Source organism: Acanthopagrus latus, chromosome 1 (assembly GCF_904848185.1).
Source record: "Acanthopagrus latus isolate v.2019 chromosome 1, fAcaLat1.1, whole genome shotgun sequence".
Classification (NCBI taxonomy): Eukaryota; Metazoa; Chordata; class Actinopteri; order Spariformes; family Sparidae; genus Acanthopagrus; species Acanthopagrus latus.
In genome coordinates, this window is record NC_051039.1 from 10,413,958 (window position 1) to 10,433,343 (window position 19,386).

At 37.3% G+C, this 19,386-nt stretch overlaps 1 protein-coding gene across 7 annotated transcripts in view; it reads left to right on the forward strand.

The window, feature by feature from the left end:
• The window catches only part of inpp4b (inositol polyphosphate-4-phosphatase type II B), a 243,448-nt gene that overhangs the window by 10,007 nt on the left and 214,055 nt on the right, over positions 1-19,386 (forward strand). For all 7 annotated transcript variants that reach the window (XR_005075785.1, XM_037102442.1, XM_037102456.1 and 4 more), the window contains one exon: positions 6,866-6,926. The gene's annotated coding sequence lies outside the window, so the exon portion shown is untranslated. The remainder of the gene's footprint in view (positions 1-6,865; positions 6,927-19,386) is intronic.

A 19,386-nucleotide genomic window follows, 5' to 3' on the forward strand; every position in this document is an offset into this window, starting at 1 on the left:
ATATCAAAAGGCTATGTAGAGAGCTGTTGGCTCAGACTGAGTGGGCTGATTGAACAGGAGCAGAGAGGTTTAGTTGCACCTGTTTATGTAGGATAATTCAGGATTGGTTCACATAATTAATTGCATAATTTTCTCAACAAATGTGTGAGCATAACTATGCCAGATTCAAAGTGAAAATAAGGAAATTAGACATAAGACCCTAAATTCCTTGATTAGAAGGCTATTTTGGGTTTCCAGTGCCTTTAATGTTCCCATTGATACTGAGATTCTTCATCGTTGCTCAGTCTCAAGGTAAATTCATTATATATTGATCATTTAGATTATATTTATGCAAATTACTGAATCAATTAATGTGAATAAACTGTTGGGCTGGAACTGTACTCGCTCTTGTGAGATACTGTAATGAGCTGGAAGCTGTATTACACAGCAACATCCTAACACTTATATGCATTGTAGATCATTAGTGCTGTGATTAGGTAAAAGCAGTCCGCAATGTGGCAATTCTCGTTGACACCTCATCAGATATAAGCTGCCTGAAGTGTTTTTGATGGCGCCTTGCTGGTGCTGTGTTTTCCCAGTGAAAACAGCTATCCATCTGTGTAATAGGCCTTGTCAAAAGTTTACTGAGAATCAGCAATTCACTTTCAGACTGGGCTGCATTTGCCATCGAAAGGAGCTCTGATAAGCTTTAAGAGCCCATTGAGGCAGTGAGCAGGCTTTGATGCATCGTGATATCTTGACAGTTGCTGTCCCCTTCTCACTGGGTTTCCTTTGTTAAGACTTTAAACTTTCCATTGTGTGTTATCTGCACACATTCTTCCTCCCCAATGCCATATTTACAAATATGAGCTGAATTCAGTCATATCTTAATTATTTGCTCTCATCCTTTCATTATTATAATCAACGTAACTTGCTGCCTTATTAAATAGCCTCCTATATTAACAGTTTCTAGTCCTGGAATTTGAGATAATTATCTGCCTTTTTAAAGTTCAGACATTGAACTTATTCACAGCTAAATTGCCAAGATACTCAGAGAATTTCAGCTTTCTGCTGCATTATAGTCCTTCTGTTACACCCGCAACATCTTAAAAGAACTTTTGTGCATGACCACCTTGAGTCCGGTTGGAAAGGGGGAACACCTAGCAATCAGGGGAACAAACTTTTACACAACACCAGCTCTCTCCATCGAATGTGAATGCCTGTATGTTCACTCTTGTTCTACTTCGGTTTCTATCACTTTCTGTCTTCACCTTCTTTGCCTCCTCCATCAGTAGGTTGTTTTTTTGCAATGTAGTTTCCACAGTTATTCAGTTGTGCCAGTTCAGTTGTGTTACCTGGGGATAGTGACCAAGCAAAACAATATTTTTTAACTGTCTCTCCCTAGTCTTGTGTTGCATCACAACAGCTCATTAATAAAATCATACCCATGCTTGCCTTTTGTGTACCTACAGAGTTTATTACCACAAATTTATGGGAAGAACATCCAAGGCTAAAAAGAAAAAAACTGCTTGTTCGATTGCAATCTATGGACATACATGAAGTGGACACATATTGCATTATTGATTTGTCTTGCCTTGAAGTGAAAACTAATGAAAAATACAGTTGTGTGCACATTGTGTTTAAGACATTGCTTCTTTTATACTTTCGACTACTATCTCCTGCTTATCTCCACTGAAAAACTGAGAAGAAAACATGGCTGATGCACTGTGGACATCCATTTGGAAAATTAGGTGCACACATCACTATGGCACTTTGAAATGGGCAAAAATCAAGCGAGAGTCAACAAATGTGTTGGACAGCTTGCCGTGCGCTTTCCAGATTTACAGAATGCAGGTTAGAACAGTTTGGAATGAAGAGTACAATACACAGGGTGTGATAGGGACTGATTAGCTTTAATCATGGTAAACTGTCTTTGAACTGAGTACAGATCTTGTTGGCATTGGTTTTTCACATAATGAGTGGGCTCTGACCTTGAACTTGATGTAAAGTCTCTATGCTGATTGGATATGCCACACTCTGACACAATAAATCACAATATACCCCAGTGCTACCTGACAAAAATGTCAGCATAATATTCCTATCTTGAAAAGAGAACCAGTATCTGATGACCTTTTTTTAAAAGAGGACATTTTGACACGTCCTGGTAGGACAAGCACAGCTGTGAATGATACAATTAATGTTGAATGAATTCTATATAAGCTTACTTCAGTAAACAGAGTTAATTAAATCAGATATCAGAATCACTTGGTTTTCCTACTGTGTCATTCTGAATTAGTAAGGCATGAGCGTACTTGGTTTGGGCGCAACAAATGTGTTGAGGTATTGGAATTGGTCTGCAGTATATTTGAAAAAAATGTTGATAACTGAATTACTTCTTCAGTTACAATTTTGATAAATTCATCAACCATTTGAGCATTTGTTCATAACTAGGATTCTGTGTTTCAACCGTCTTAAGTGTGAGGTATTGCTGTTGTGTCTTTCTCTTATTTGAAAGTTAACTGAGTATTTGGGGGTTTATACTATTTGTTGGACTAAACAAGCTATTTTAAGGATGTCACCTTGGGTTCCAATTTAGATTGGCATTGTTCAATATGTTTCTCAATATGAATGATTAAACCATAAAATGCTTGCGAGATTCATTGGTAAGAAAGATATAATTCCCTATTGATTCATCTGAAGGGAAGGTGAGATTGTCGTACCCTTGTATTATTAATTCACAATGGCGTTTGTAATTCTGCAGCCTTTCTGGACTGTTGTTTGATGTTTGCCCTGACCAAGAGCATACAAAGATTTAATCTTGAGTTGTTTTCGCTTTCTCTCTACTCAGAAAACATACTTACCAAATTAGATATCAGAAAATAATGTTTACTCCAAATTCTCATGGTAGCAAGCAAGAATGCAGTAACAAGGCACTGGCTTCTTAAGGCGGCTCCTACCCTCAAACAATAGACAGGTATTGTAAACAATGTGTATTGCGTGGAACATATGACATTCAATTTAAGATTACACAAAGAAAATGGAGAAGTGTATTTGGCTAAATGCATTGCATGCCTGGCCAATGAAGAGTCTGACGACTGAATCTATGGTAAATATGAGTGAAACAGAAGTGAATGTGAAGGTTTTGCCTTTTGTATCTGTCAACTCCTGTGTATTTTTTGCACTGTAATAATGTGACCTCATGTTCAAAATGTTATGAAACAGAGAAGCAAGTATTAGATAAATAGATAAAAGAACAACAAGAATGGCATCTGTATACTGAATATTTCATGTGCTGTTTGAACAGTGATGAGGTCAATTAGCTTACAAACAAAACGAAAGCATGAATTACATGAAGTAACCATGAACTTAAATCTCTCCTCACATCTGCAAATAAGCAATGTGATTGATGTATGTGGTGTTAAAAACATACTTATTACAATAAGTTTCAGCTTAATTGAAAAGTGGAAGTACACAATTACTTTGTGAAGCTGATGTAAACATTGTTGCTTTAGCTCTTTTCCTGTCTGTTCTGTCCAACACTCCTCTGGTGCTCTGAGCTCTGCTAGATGCATGGTTACCTTACCCTAACTAACAGCAGTCAGAGTAAGCAGCAATTAGCAGAACCTATGATGATATGTTGCCCATTATTTGTTTGAGTATGATTTCAACAGCTGGCCAATTATTTAATTTTGCACCTTTACGGTATATTAGGGCTTCAATAATTGTTGTAAGTATTGTTATTACCAATTGTCCGACTGTAATTTTGTGTTTTTTTTAATTTAGTCCAAATAATAGGATTGAAATTGGTTGTTTTATCTAGTACAAAAGGGTTAGGGTTGTGTCTATGTGTAATTTTGGTCCATATGGTATTAATATCATACGCAGTATATATCGGATGCATTTATGTATATGTTTGTGTGCATGTGGGCTTGTACCCAGTGTCCAGCCATCTAAAGTTATCAGATGGGGAGAGGGGGCTGAAAGAGAGGGCTACATTAGTTCATAGATTGAAAATAAATCACATCATACAGAACTGGGTCTTTTCTGAAGTTATAGGCTCCCACAACAAAAGCAGTTTAACACTTGGCCAATATGAATAGCAGTGAAACATCAGGACAGGAATATGTTTAGGGATACATTTTATGTGTCCCTGGCTTGGCACGCTGAAATGCCTTTTAAAATTGGAGTCTGTCCAATTGTCAGTGACAATGACGCTGATTTATTGGAGCAGAGGGAAGAGAAGCAGGACAGCGGCTATGTTTCCCTCTAAAGCTTTCCATTTGGTAAATGATGCTTAGGTGTTCACTTTCTTTGTTGACAGGGGCCTGAAGCACATTTGCATCTGCATTAATGCAGAGTGGGTACCATGACACTTTTGCCCGGATGCTCTCCTAATAATGAAAACATCTTTGGTTTTTAATGAATAATCAGTTCTTCAATAGCAGCTGATTTAAAGGTGTTTACATATAGTTGTATGGCACAGAGGAGTGATCGAGAGGCAGGAAGAAATTAGCAAGTTATGATCTGACATGAGAGGTGAGTGATATTAGTGTTTAACATCTCAATCCAAACGCAGGGTTTCCTGTTTCTTCTACAGACATGTGGAGTTTTACAGCAGAGCTCTCTCTTATTAGTCGTGTTTTATATATATCATCATCATTTATATATATATCATGTGCTATCATGCTATTGGTCCACCATTAAGGTAGAAGTGAAACTCCCACTATTGTGTTTTTCATACTATATGCTTTCAATACCCTGTTGCTGAGGCACAAAAGACAAACATTTGAACTATTCTAGCTGTACTTTATCCCCAGTAATTACTGCAGTTTATTATAAGCACATTAATGTATTTTGCTGTCATCATTGTTGCTCATAGGATATATTGCACAGAGTAAAGAAAAGTAAAATCATAATGTATAATGATTTGTAATTTTAATATTTTATTGAGAGCGTTGCTTATTGTCTTGTATGCTACAACATATTTCATATCAATTTGCTGTTACTGCTGTTGGCTGTTAATGCAAACCTTTCTTCTAAGAACTTACCTTGTTTTTGGTAAATGTATCATAAAGCACATTTCCATCACTACAACAAGATATTTGTCATAGTTGCAACAGTTTCTCTTTAAAGGCACAGTCAAGTGCTGTTTTTGCTCACATATGCACTATAATAGTATTTGCTTTGTTGTTTATTGTCTTGGTCCAATTTATAAATGTTCAGACTCTCAAGGATCAACTTAGGGTTCCCATGGTTGCACATAATTATTCAGTATTTCGTTTGTCTTGATGTGTTCTCCAGTTAGAGGCAGTGTTGATGATTCTTGCTGTTCATGTTTAACATAGAAAGGCTCCAATAGGATCACCCCCTGCTTATAATCTGTTGGTTGCAAAATATCTGTTTGTTAGATACAATTTAAAAAACAAATAATCTGTGTTATTTTATTATCGTTGCTTACTGCCAATTACAGATTTTGATGGCCATTATAAGAACTTGTTTATCTATCAGCATCAAGTATCAGCTCTAAAACCTGTAATTTAGATAGTTTGTAATGACAAGTAAAACCACAAGACGACCAACAAATTGATGTTAATTATCTAATATACAATTTGGTAGCTAAAATGAATATGAAATAAAAGCATATCGCTACAAACCAGCTGTGGAAACAGTTGAGACCATGACTGAGGACTACTGTTGAATCCTGATTAAGTGTGGGTTTTGACAAAGGGTAATAATATTTTGTAGAATCTAATTACAATTAGAAAAATGAAGTTGAAAGACTTGACACCTGCAGAGTAACAGAATATTCTGAAACTTCCATGGATTGTCAGGAAATTTGCATACATTTAACATGTATTTTCTTACAAATACTAAGACAAAGCATTGATTGGTTTAGTCGAATAATTTCCATTTGCAAATATAAAAAGACTGTACACAACAGGCCAACAAAAGACTACATTAGGGCTGCAAAATTATTGGAATAAGTGTAATATGTAAAATCGCAACATGGCTAAGTACAATATCTGAATATCCAAGAAGCTGCAACTTTTGGATAAAGGTGAAATGTTGACAGCACTTAACTTAAAATTGTTTTTATATTGTGTGTGTGCTGTGCTGCCAAACATCTGTAAGTCAGTGCATTTGATGTAAAAATCTGTTGGAAGGACCATATAAATCTATGTGAAAATAGTACAGGTATCCTCGTAATACATCAAACATATCATTCTGGCAAATTACATTTCAAACTATGCACAGTTAATAGAGGGGTGAGGACATGCTTATGTAAAGTTTGTTTCAAACAAAGTAAAATTTAAGTTTTGCGTGTGCATTGTATTTAATGTAAAGACCCACAGGAGGCAGCAGAGGTGGTAAGCTTACCACATCCTGATGCATTTCCTCTTCCGAATGGTTTAGTTTGCAAACAACAGCCAATCAGCTGTGCTTGCTCATTTGGTCCTTTGCCAGTGTTTCTTTTTATGTTGCAGCATTGCCACTTTGTTATAGCTGTCTGGATCCCCCACTGCCCTTTGGGACCTACCCAGGCATTTTACAACCTGCTAGACCAGTCCTGGCCACTGCTGGCCACAGCCTCAAACCATTTAATACATAGCTTCACAGCTGCCGCTTGATGTCCAACCCTGGTCCCTGCTTCCACCTTCTCTACACTGACCTTTTTCTGGAGGTGGTTTTTCCTCCAATTTCCGAAGAGGGAGGGTTAGTCCGACTGCCAGGCTGCGACTACAGCAGCCGTTCTCAGAATCTCTTGATGAAGCTCCAGTAAACAAAACAGAGAGGCTCCACAGAGGCTTTTTCAGAGCTGTTATTGGCTGTGCCATGGTACTGCTGTCTCTTCACTTCTGTCCTCTTTTCTTCCTTATGTGTACAGACAAATAAGGATGATGGACTAAGATGCTGACAGAAGTGACTAAGGCTTTCTTTTATAACAGGTAAGACACACTGCTGAGAATTATTGGTGCATCAGCTTCTCTATGTCTGTACCAGAGATATAATTTGTGAAGATATATCAAAATGTATGCAAATGTGCATGCAAACAATGCATCACAGGGACACTTTTGAAAGGTGTTTCATATTTCATCACTTACAAGTTGATTTCTATTGGTGAGAATGTCAGCAATTTGATAAGTTAATGTACACATCACTTCTGCATACAGGTTGTGAAATGTTATTCTCTTTTCAAAGTTAATGTCATTGATTGCTAAATTGTACCAAATCAAAACGCTTGACAAATTGAGAAATTAATTTATTGTTATGTAGTTGTATGAAACCTTCAGCAAGAATTTACCACAATTATTTTGTAGTGAATGTCTGCCTTACAGCTAACGAAAAAAACCCCAATGAGAATGGTAATTCAAGTGGATTATAATTTCATGTAGCTTTTGTACTCCACATACTGTACAACTTTCAAAGTCGTCAGATTGCTGTGCAAATCACATTATACAACTCTCGGGAGTGAGCACGAATTTGCCTCTCATCTGGGTTGTTGGCTTGTTTGCAGTCTCCAAAAACCAGTGTTAAAAAATCAGAGCTAAAACTGTATAAGCTCAGGATAGTAAGCACATCTGGGCGGTTAAAGAAAGGGTCCACCTTCATAGATTGATGGTAAGTTAAGAACAATTTTAAGATTAGTTTCTTGGCTAACCACAAACCATGGTACATTTCAAGCATATTTGATGCAATCTGCTGTAGTTTCAAAGCCTCTATTCTATAAACAGATGATTGCAATTTGTTTTGTCAGCTCAGCAAATATGTTCAAACTGCCAACCTGCTTTCCACTGAACATCCGAAAGCACTCAAGTAGAAAAGTAGAAAAGAGGAATAGTTTTTATTCTAGTTTTTATTTAAATCGTTGTTACACCATAATCAATGTTTACATGCATGCCTGCATAACCACATGCCCAATGAGTGTCTCTCACACACCTACATGTACACACAGTTACATATTCTGTTAAAGTAAACAGGGTCATGAGACAATAACCGAAGCTGACATACACACTCTAAGTGCAAAGAAGGCTATCTGAGGTGAGCAAACAGAGCATTTGTACTGTTGCACAATTGCTATCTAATTTAGAGCCCCTGCTTTTTAAGCCTGGTGCGTCCAAACGGCTGTCTAGTTGAGATGAACTGCTCCTTCTAGATGAGATAAAGCACACTCAGTGTTCTCCAGTAAGATAGATGAGCACATTTGCATGCCGGGCTGTCAGTTTCAGTGCTGCCAAGCCTCCTTCTTCCTTAATTTTTTTTTTAGGCTGCCTTTCTCTCTGCTTTTTCCAACGTCTGGCTCTGAAAAGCTTGTACTACATAAATTACTAGTGGTTAGGGGATGCCATGATGTCTAATGTATTATTCACAGTTGACTGACAATGGTCCTTAATTTTTTCCGCTTTAAATGTGACTGTAGTGAGTAAAGGGAGAGGGAGCCCATGCAAATAACACAATGGATTGTGGCTGATGAATAGGCCGTGATAGTAGGTTTCCCAGGCAGTTAGGCTAGAAGTTAATTCTGACAGAAATTACATATGCTGTCATTCAGAGTTGGCATCTTCATCATGTTCAGGCCTCATTACTGGAAAATAGATTTGTGATTGTCTATGGACAAATAGAATTTATATTAATAATGTCTGAATGTAATACTGTGTGTTATTGTCACTTTTAAAGGTTGAGGTTTATGATGTGTAAAGACCATATACCTTATACTCACTGTTTAATGATATGCTAAAGAACAGGTAGTACGGTATACATGTGGAGGAATATATGAATGATAAAGATGAGCTGCAGTGTCAGTGGGTTAAACATTGTGGGAACAATTATGAGAAAATGGATAATAAAAACACTGTTAGTCTAACACAACGATCTTCAGACTAGAGAAATGCAAAGTCAACAGTCTTAACTATTCTTATACCTTGCAAGCTTATGCACACAGTCATAAAAGGCTAAATGTTTTTTGTTGAATGAAGAAAGTCTTGTTAAGAATTAAACTCTTATTTTTCCAGGGCAAACCGGCTAAGATGTGCAACAACAGTAACAGAGATATGACAAAATATGACATAAAATCAAAAATAAGCAGAAGTTTGATAACAAAATAATGATTAAAAAAAGATATTACAGATCTTATAAAAGCTATCTTAACCATCACCCCCAAAATAAAACGGTGCTTAAAACCACCCAGGGTGTTTCTTAAACCATGAAATGACTAAATGCCGAGCCCCAAAACCTTATGAGACTAACACTAAGAAAATACCCCAAAACACTGGCAGTTTGTATTTTAGCTCTCTTTAACTCATATGTTTTGATGAAATTATGTATGATTTTATGGTTCTCTAAACAGCACCACATATCTCACAACATGTCCATAAGGGCTCTTTAGCTCACAGCTAAGCCGACCTCTCTATGATACTGTGCACTTACGAAACATACAGCTTGTGGACTACATTTTAAACAGTAATTACAGACTAATGAAGCTCATTATGTTTGGTCTTTGTTTTCTGTCTTAATCTTTACTATACACTGTTTTTATTGCAAGGCAATTAGGTGGCAATCTGGCAATGAAAATAGATCTATTAGTGAATAGATTTCACAATTTTTTTTGCTTTTAAAAATAGTCTACAAATTACCAGTGTTAATGTATATAATCTATTTAATTTGAAAAATGTTATCTTTTTTTCTGAATTGTCAGCATGCATTCAGTTTCAATCGAAAATGGAGCACTCTGTGTCACAGATCAGTTTGGAAGCCAGAGGGAAATATTTATGATGGAATTAAATTATTCTTTTTTCCCTCCTCAAACTTGAAAACAGAAGTTGCTGCATGAATATGTCAGAGATGAAATTGCAGCTGACTCTCAACATCTGAGACAGCCATCTGTGGCATTCCAGAGGTAGCCTTTCCTGTTTTGTTCTCCATATGCTTTGACTCTTATGAGATGAGTCGTTTGGAGTCAGAACGCAAGTCTCGTGCTGTAATAGAAATATAACTATGTCTCCTGAGCTCACGGCTCAGATTGACAATTACTAACAAATAGTTTTTGTTGATCACAGACTTAAGTCCCATTTGAGAGCACTGCCTACTAATTATCATGAATACTCATAAGTTTAAATGCAGAGGACTACAAGAAATGGTTAAAAATAGCTTCTCTATTACAGACTCAAACTATTCTTTAGACACAGTGTGGCATGTTGGTGTCAGATGGCGTTTCCACTATTCAGGCGATAAGTGAATAGTGTATATTTTTGCCATATGACAGTAAGTTAAGAGAATGCAAGGCATATTATGACTCCCTGTGGATTTAACTTTGATTTGAGTTTGTGGTATGGTGTGCAAATAGCGCTACCCCTCCAGGGAGAGATGTGGCATAGGAAAATGTTGAGAGATTAGTTTAACATTGAAGAGCCGCAAAACCACTCATTATTCATTCTTCTTCCTGTCAATGTGACGTATTACTGTCTCTTCCAGTCTTGACACGCTCTTACCAAATCCACAAGGGGCCTTTCGTTTAACTGCTGTTCCCTTCACGACGCTGTTAAATGGCTCATTAGTAAGGCTAAGGTGTCATGTACTGAAGGACAAATGTATTGGCTCTGCAGCTTCACCTGTTCTGTCATATACATAAAGACTGGAGAGCGGAGATTAGTGCTGCCATGTAGCTTAAAAAGTCAGATTGCTCTGAAATCTGGGAAGTGACACATCGAGGAGATTTTAATTTCCTTGTGAATGTAATTAAATAAATGTATTTTCTTGGTCCATGCATAAACATTTAATGTCTATTCCTATTGTCAAGGTCAACCAGAGAGGCAGACATATATACATAAACACATGTAATGACCTCAGTTATTCTACATTATCCAACTTTATGATGCATGTATCTCACGTAGGTTGAATTATACTACAGGGATATGGGGCTTTAAAAAATCTAAAATTGCACACTGTACAGAATACAGAATGTAACTATATGAGGTTTTCTGAGGTTCATAAATGTGCCTCTATGCTGGCAATTCAGTGAGACATGGGCTGCATACCAGGGTCAGTAGAACATAAATGTGAAATGATCTGACTGCAGATTCAAAATAGCTGAAGAGATATTAAGCAAGCGGGTGTTAAACTCACATGGTTTCCCTGCTGATTTAAGACTTTTACTCAATATTTAGGATGGGTGATATGTTGTTTCTCTGCAGGAATTATATAAAATCCTCAATGAAAATCAACCTTTTTAAGTCGGGGGAAAAAAGAAGTTTATAATACTAAAAAATTAAGGATGTTTTTAAATTTGCTCACTCTGTCTCAAAAGCCTGCAAAGACGCCTCGACTATTTAAAGGGGCTTTACCTAAAAAGTTTTGCAGCTTACATGGATAAATAATTTTTTGTTCTGGTCATGCGTGAGTGGATTGTATCTAAACGTAAAAAATGAAACCCACCCTGTCTCTCAAAGTTGCTGATACAAACCTGTGGACAATTTGTTTAAGTGATTTAATACTGCTGGTCTGTGGATTTCTTTGCTAAGGAATCAGATCGGATTTTCCATGACAGTCCAAACAATGTAACTATTTGCCCGTTCTTGAGTGTCTCATCTCAGTGTCTCTCTCCAGCAACACCAGCTAATGTTAGTAGGGTAGAAATGGAGTCTGGAGACTGGCTTCCAGCACAACACAGAACTTTTAGAGAGCCATGTTAAGAGTTTTACTAAATATTTGAGTAGGCCGGTATGTTGTTTATTTACAGGATAAAATATATAAACTATATAAACTTTAGGTTGGCAGATGCAAGTACTATGTATTTAAAAGCAAAACCACTGCAAGCTGTCTGATTTGGACACGTGGAAACTCTATCAAGTGTTTAAACTTTTCATAAAATGTTCTCTATCAAAGATTTTGAATGTGTTAGAGTTTACTCTCTCTGTTCAAAAATCTGCAAAGAAGCCAAATATAGACTATGTAATTAAAAATGAACACTAGTCTTCTGATTGTCCATTAGAAAACCTTTTCTTTTGAACATATTTTCATTCAGGATCTGGCCTTCATTGATTTGTGTAGTTTTTGTTTCTTTCTTAATTTTGTGTGGGCTGGATATAGTTGTATGCATGACACAAATTAAATATGGATTCATGTTGAGGCTTATGAAAAGTAGCCCAGTGCGTCAACTTTGTTTTTGTGTGCAAGCTGTTCCAGAAACAAAAATGTGTGGGAATGTATTCCTAATTGAAATCATGTCATGTACAGCACTATCACTGAATGGATCTGCAATGCAAAACACTTTCCTTGGCATGTTTGTCTCTGGAAATGGAAAGTTGTAACAAAACTTTGCACACGTCTTTTCTCCTGCTCTTTTCCCCATCCCTTTTCTATCCCATTATATTCTCTCTTTCTCTCTCTCTCTCTCTCTCTCTCTCTCTCTCTCTCTCTCTCTCTCTCTCTTGCTTTTTCTGTGTACGTCAGACCATTCTGTTCCTGTCGTTCTTCTTCGCTATCAGTTTAGAGGAAGAAATAGATTGTCTCCTTGCACCCGTAATCAATTTGTGTCAGCACACCAGGTTTCTCTCTGGAAGTGCCAGTGCTGGGTGCACACTTGGTATTCACGGAATGAAATAATGGGCCACCATAAATTCTGTAGAGAGCTGCTGTCTGTTTCACTTATGTTTAGGGTGATCTCCACGCGATAACTCTTGATAGCATCTTCTATAGTGGCACCCGTGTGCCTTTGTGACTTCCCTCGTCTTACACTTCAGTTTTCAAACCCTTATGTTGCTGGTGGTCTGTTGACAGTCAACAACTGGCAGTGTGTGACATCTGTGCATTTCAGTTCAGTTACATTGTGTCTTTGAAAATACAACAGGGATATTTTAAGTGTCTTTTATCACATGCTGTGATATTTCTGAGCACTTTGAATATAGTTGTTTTTTTTCTGTTTTTTTTTACCCTGAGGCAGAAAACAGCATTTAGGTAGACACGTAACCCCACTTTCACTTAGTCATTGAAATTCATGAGAAGGGGGATAAAAAACAAGGCTAATTTTTCAAGAGCAGGTTCACAAGCACCAGGTCATTTGTAAAACCTGTTCTGATGAATACACATGAAATAAATGTTAACTTTGCAGACAGGCTATTAATAAAATGCCTTACTGTTTGATTTAGAGGCAAGGCAAGGGTATTTGCCAAGGGAGGTGGGAATGCTATAAGTGGGCACAGAGAGCAGAAACCTTATCTCAGGCTAACTGATGTCTTTGGGCTCCTGGAGTCCCTCAGGTTGATTTGGACTTCTCTCTATCACGAGTGGTACACGCCAGGTGGATAAGCCCGGCCAATCCTGGATCAGTGAAACAATGCCATACTGGTGACATGTGGATCAATTGTATCCTCAAATTACTTATTAGGTGTACCAGATCTGGCTTGTTGGGAGCTAAATTAGATTAACCATGAGGGTTTAACCTAGAGGCCAGCAGAGGTGAGATGGTTTGTCTGGCCATCACACTGTCTCACAACTGATGGGTGGCTTTGATGATCAAAGACTTTATATTGAGACACTGATTTTATTTTTCACATAAGACAGTTCAACTTTTGATAGTTGGAAAAGCATTATTTGATTCATCAGCAACATACATACCTTAATCATGCTGAAATTGCCATGAGTGAATATTACTGGGAAAACAGTACAGATTTTTTATTTTTTTTATGTGAGGCTGCAGCAGTAGGAAGTGTTTGGTTTGCATTAGCAGTTATTTATTTACACTGCTCTACAGTTTGTGAGTGTCTTATCTTGTTAAATGCCTGGTGTGTCAGGTATTACTAGTGTTGCCTGTTGTAGCTTGTTAGTTGGTGGGGAAAATTTCAACACAACATCAACAGTAATTGCTATTTACACATCCAGCAAAAATGGAGCAACATTCACTTCAATCAGTATAATGTCCTCTTTTAGTTCTTTTTGGTCTCTCCCAACTCCTAATAGGGTGATATCTGGCATCTGCTAAATGATTTACAAGGTGCAACAGCTAGTCACAAATCTATTCTGATTGAACTGGATTATTGATTAGAATTACTTTAATGTTAGCATTTTGAAAATATATTGATTTAGAAAAATGTAATTCATGCTGCATTAGTTTCCCCACAATACACACTTTAAAATACAAAAACCTTGTGTGTGTTTATGTATAATTTTTAGAAGAAACTACATGATTTTTTTAAAAATTGAAAATAATAATAGAATTCTAATTTAGGATGGATTTTCAACTCTTTTTTATTTACAGTGGGTGGGTTAAAACATCTGAAGCCTGGAAGCAAAAATAATCAACAGGAAAAAAAATATTACACATTGACAGAGCCGGTGGTGGTGCCTGCAATCAGTAGGCCTCAAACATTGGCTATTGAGGCAGTGTTGATGCTTGAAGCTGTTAGTTTACTAAGCAGGGAAAAAGGCTGATGTTTACCTCTTACTGCCCCCAAACACTGCTCTGTGTAACCTGCTGTGTCTACTGTTTCCCTACCGACCTGAAAAACCCAGTGCGCAGAATTGCCCATCTGCTGGTCTGCTGGCATGTAGTGCAACCCAGTATGTGAGATTAGAAGATCAAGGGAGTGCATGTCTTTCCTCAACCCGCCTGCGAGCTAAGGTTGTGTGTGTATATGTGAGTGTGTGCTAAGTCTCTGTGAAAATGTTAAATCATTTGCTTGAAGCAAATATGCAACATAATGAGTGCAACACAAGAGATTTTTTTCACTTAAAATGAAACACTAAGTGACATTTATGCTTTTATTTATGTTATAATGATCCCTTTTTTTCCTATGTTATTTCAGGGTAAACGGCATGTAAACAGCATACCATGAAATTAATCTTTAACATTACTGTACATACCCTGAGGCAATAAGCAGGGGGTGAAATAATGTGATGTGCCATATTTCCATACAGAGAGAAGTGGGAGGCAGCTAAGAATTTAGTTGGGTGGGGGTAAATGAAGATAAGTTCAAAGCCACGTGGAATGTGCATAGCAATCCATTACACTGTCATGGAGGGGAGAGAGATTGCAGGCTCATTCTCACCAGGGGAATGTGCCAATTATTAGATAATGTTCAGAACAAGCCGTCATGGATTAAAGGTTTGCAAGAGTCAGGATGCTCTTCAAATGAAGATGGTTTGATTAACATATACTCAGCTTTTCCAACTACCACATGAAGTTAGAGGTTCAACGGAGGATTTCAGTCATATGCAAAACCTGCATGAGAAGTGCACTGTCACAATCAGAACTGCTGCACCTTTGACTTATATTTGAACAGATCTTTGCTGGGTATAGAGACCGACGACTTCTCAATACCGTTGGCTGATACCAGTCCTAATACTAGGGAGTGAAAAATTCCAAAATTGATATATGCGATAGATTACTGTTCATGATAAACTGCACTGGCTAAAATGACATCAGTCTACTGAAACTGTAAACTCTTACCCCAGATAAGCCAATATCAGCGTGTAACCCAAGATTCCTCCAGACATGTCTTTGTCACCTTCTGGCCATGACACGGCCAGCTAAGCTTATTGCAGCCGTTCTTGACAGTGCTCATGTTTCCACAGGTGTGCCTCAACATGTTTTGGAAGAGTCCCAGAAGCATTGTGTCTGCTGCTCAGAGTAGATTGAGCCAGGCAGGAATTCAGACTCAGGAAAGGCTTAGAGCTTCTGGTCAATTTTAAAAATAAAGACCTGTGTAGACTGGGGATCTGCAAACCAGCTAAGCCAAAATTATTAACAACAAATACACTTCAGACAAACAGACAAAAAACAAAACAATTTAACTACGAAGCTGACTCACTGATGGTAGAAGCACAAAAGAAAAGTAATTAAGCAAATCAACAGAAATGCTCCCAGTGGGGCATGAAGCTGTATAAACAGTGTCACACATGCAAGGCCACAGAGATGTGCGGGTTACATCGGCCAACCAATATATTGGTTGGGGTGTAGCATAAAGTGACAGTATTCTTTTAGTAAAGCTACCGACATTTGCATTTTTTATTTGAGGAATGAGAACAGTAGTGCAGTCTGACCAAATGTGTTTTACCTGGATGAGTAAAATGCTGTTTTATAGTAAACAGCAGAACATTAAATAACTACTAGGCTGATATTTTTTATTCGTTCCAAACATGTATCAGGAGAAGACATTAGTGAGTTCTCAAATGGAGAGATGAACAATTAATCTAAATACGATTAAAATCGCATTATGGCCAAGTGTAATATCCAAATCCCTTATGTGTCAGAACTGAGAGATCAGATTATAAATAAAGCAGTGTGGTGTTACAGAGATGCCCAAGCCTGTAAATCATACTCTTCATATGTAAGGGAACATTTGGTACCACAGCAAAAATCAAATCATCACTGAAATTCAAAAATTCAAATATTATCATTCTACCTAATGTGTGACTCACATTTATATTGCTATATCCATCAGAAGAATCAGAATATGATTTTAATTTTTTTGCATATCATTCAGTCCCATGCAAAAGTAAGGTTTCTCTGTATTACTCTGTTGTGTATCATTGTAGCTTGAACTTGATAATTGTTAATTTCTCCAGTTGACAGACTCATGAATATATACATATCACATTGCAAATAAATAAACTAATTAATGGGGGCATGCTGCTTTTTACAGTGGCACTCATGTTGCAGTCCTGTTTGTCGATGTTTAGTGCTGCACTGTCCTCTCTTTAGCCTCATAAATGAGCCATTGTGCAACATAATGTTGCTTTTGTGGCCCCCAAGGAAATTGTAGCTTTCAGGACAGTGGGTGATTGGGTTATCAGAAGCCCTCTGTCGCCATTGTGTACAATTTTAAAACCCTCAAGAGCTCAGTGCCATCATGCACTCACTCCAGTTGCATTAAAAACTGAATAATGCATTGAAAGTACTTTGTATTTTGTTCCCAAAACTATTGCTGTGCTGCTACTAATGAACAATAAATAATAAAATGCAATTCTAACAGTAAATATTTGGTGGAGTTGAGACAGAGCTGGTGTTGCCCCAGCCTGCTGTGTTTGTTATTAGTCATATTGTTTTGTTTTGTTTTTTTGTTTTTTTAAGGCTTAAATCTGTGTTTCTTCAGGCTATTTCTGTGGTAGTATTTATAATTACATTACATTTCTGTATTAATAACACTTGAATCATTGCACTCAGCAGGAGCAGCAATTAGAATACATTTTACTGTGTTTGCAACCTTACTTTGATTTGCTTAACTGATGAGCTGGCTTGTTATGTAATCACATGACCATCACATGACACGTCCAATAAACATATCTCTAAACCACAGCGAAGCCAGGGGGTAGTTAATATAAAAAGGATGTGTCATGAGGACAGTAAATAATGTAGATTGTAAATCTGACACATGGTACTGGAAACACATGTAAATAAACTGCAACCATTACATTTTATTGTAATTTTGTTTCCACAGGGCTGAGACAAACAATACATTTCTGATTAAATGTCTATTGCATCCTAAAATTTCATTTGATAATCATTAAGTTTTGATGAGTGACAAACTTTTATCAAACACTGTTTGCTTTGGTTACTAATAAACCCAGGTCAGGGTGGGAAAAGCTCTTTTGAGCATCCCTTTGAAAGAAAGAGTTATTGAGGGGTTTACTCCCAATTTGGGCTTCCAGAAAAACATAGAGCAAAAGAGAAAAATGGCCAGCATCACTGTGTCCTAAATCTTATCTCCTGTGAAGAAAAAGTCGTCTTCTATTTTTCATTATCGTCTCCAATAAGGGAACCAATCATGTTGACACCTGTATCACATTCTGGGACTTGTTGTCATTATCTTAGAAATTCACACATATTTTACCTTATTGGAAATAAAGAGAATAATTTGTTGTACTTGTTTGACAGAGACTGATATAACTATTAAGAGATAATATTCTGTGTGAAGACGATGAGTAAGAGTGTGTGCATGTGTATGTGTGCGTGTGTGTGTTCTCAAATCACATACCACTGCTCCTCCCATGGCAATTGCTGTTACTGTTTCTGCAGAGATACTTGTTTTACCAGAATATCGTCAGTCTCCTGTATAATTGGCATTCTGCTAAATGAGATGCATTAGCCTTGTAGAGAACATACTCTTCATCAGCTCCCTTTTAACAGGAGTGATTAACACATCTTCTTTAACAGTGCTTTAAGGAGGGACGGCTTTCATTTTGGCCTGCACTCAATTAGTCTCTTGGGAGATAATTTATCATTATCTTTAAGCAATACATGGTGACCATTATGACAATATTTCACAAAACTTAAAAAGAAAATGCTTTAAAGACCTTTGATGAAGTCTTTCTGTTAATGCATTAAATTGAGTGTTAAATTGCATGCACTCTGAAATGCTGTAGTAGGAACAAATGTTGCCCTTTCTCCATCTAACGAGACAGTAATTATGTTTCATCCTTAGAGCACCATAACTTTTTACCAAATTTCATGCAAACAATTGTCATGATATTTCACTAAAGAAAAAAACCACCATGAATGTTTGTGCTAAATTTTATGAGTGTAGCCAGGATTTGTTGTGATTATTCATTATGGACTAGAGATGTCAGTTTTGCTAATTTCTCTTTTCAATAACCATTGACTGATAACTATTGTTTGATTACTTTGGAAACAAGTGCAAAATGGCATAAGATACAAAAGGCCTTTCCCATTTAATTCAGCGGCCAGTTGACTCAATTGTCTGGTCAACCGTGTAAGCCCCTTGCGAGGCTGTCTGACAAAACCCCTTTCTTGTTGAGGAGGGCACTAGTCTGGTATTGCTGAAAGTTGGTATTACCGACTTCCAACCTAAATGCGTCCCAATGAATGTGCTTGGGAAAACATGGACAACAAATCATTTTGCCGCTGGGCCGGCAGTGGAGAAAGGACCACCATGGACTGCATCTCCCAGTCAGCACTGATGAAGTTGGAGGTAGTTGTGAAGTTAGCTTTTGTTTGTGAGAGCTAACTTCTGTCCTTTAAGTGCATCATCATTCTTTTCAAAGTGCTTTTCCATGTGTAGTCACAGTAGCTCCCAGTTGCATAATGTACTTGGGCTCGAGGTAATGTTATCAAACTAACTAAAATGTATTAAATCCCTCTGATTGACAGCATAAACAATATATGGGTTAAACGTTGGCATGCCTAGTCTGGACCAGAGTGATGGTAGACAGGGTAATGAATTGACCAACAAGAGTTGTACTACTAGTGTGGCCAAAATTCTACACTTGACCCTAGATGATAAATAGATAATATCATCAACAGGTTTGATTGTAGGACTCTCAATGTATTTTCTTATTTGAGACAGAAGAATTGGGTCACTTTAGTTCATGAAAAACAATAAAGGGTTGTAGAATTTGGCAGATGAGACTGTTCTTGAGGATACTCTCCAAAAGCATTAAGAAGGCACTGAAAAC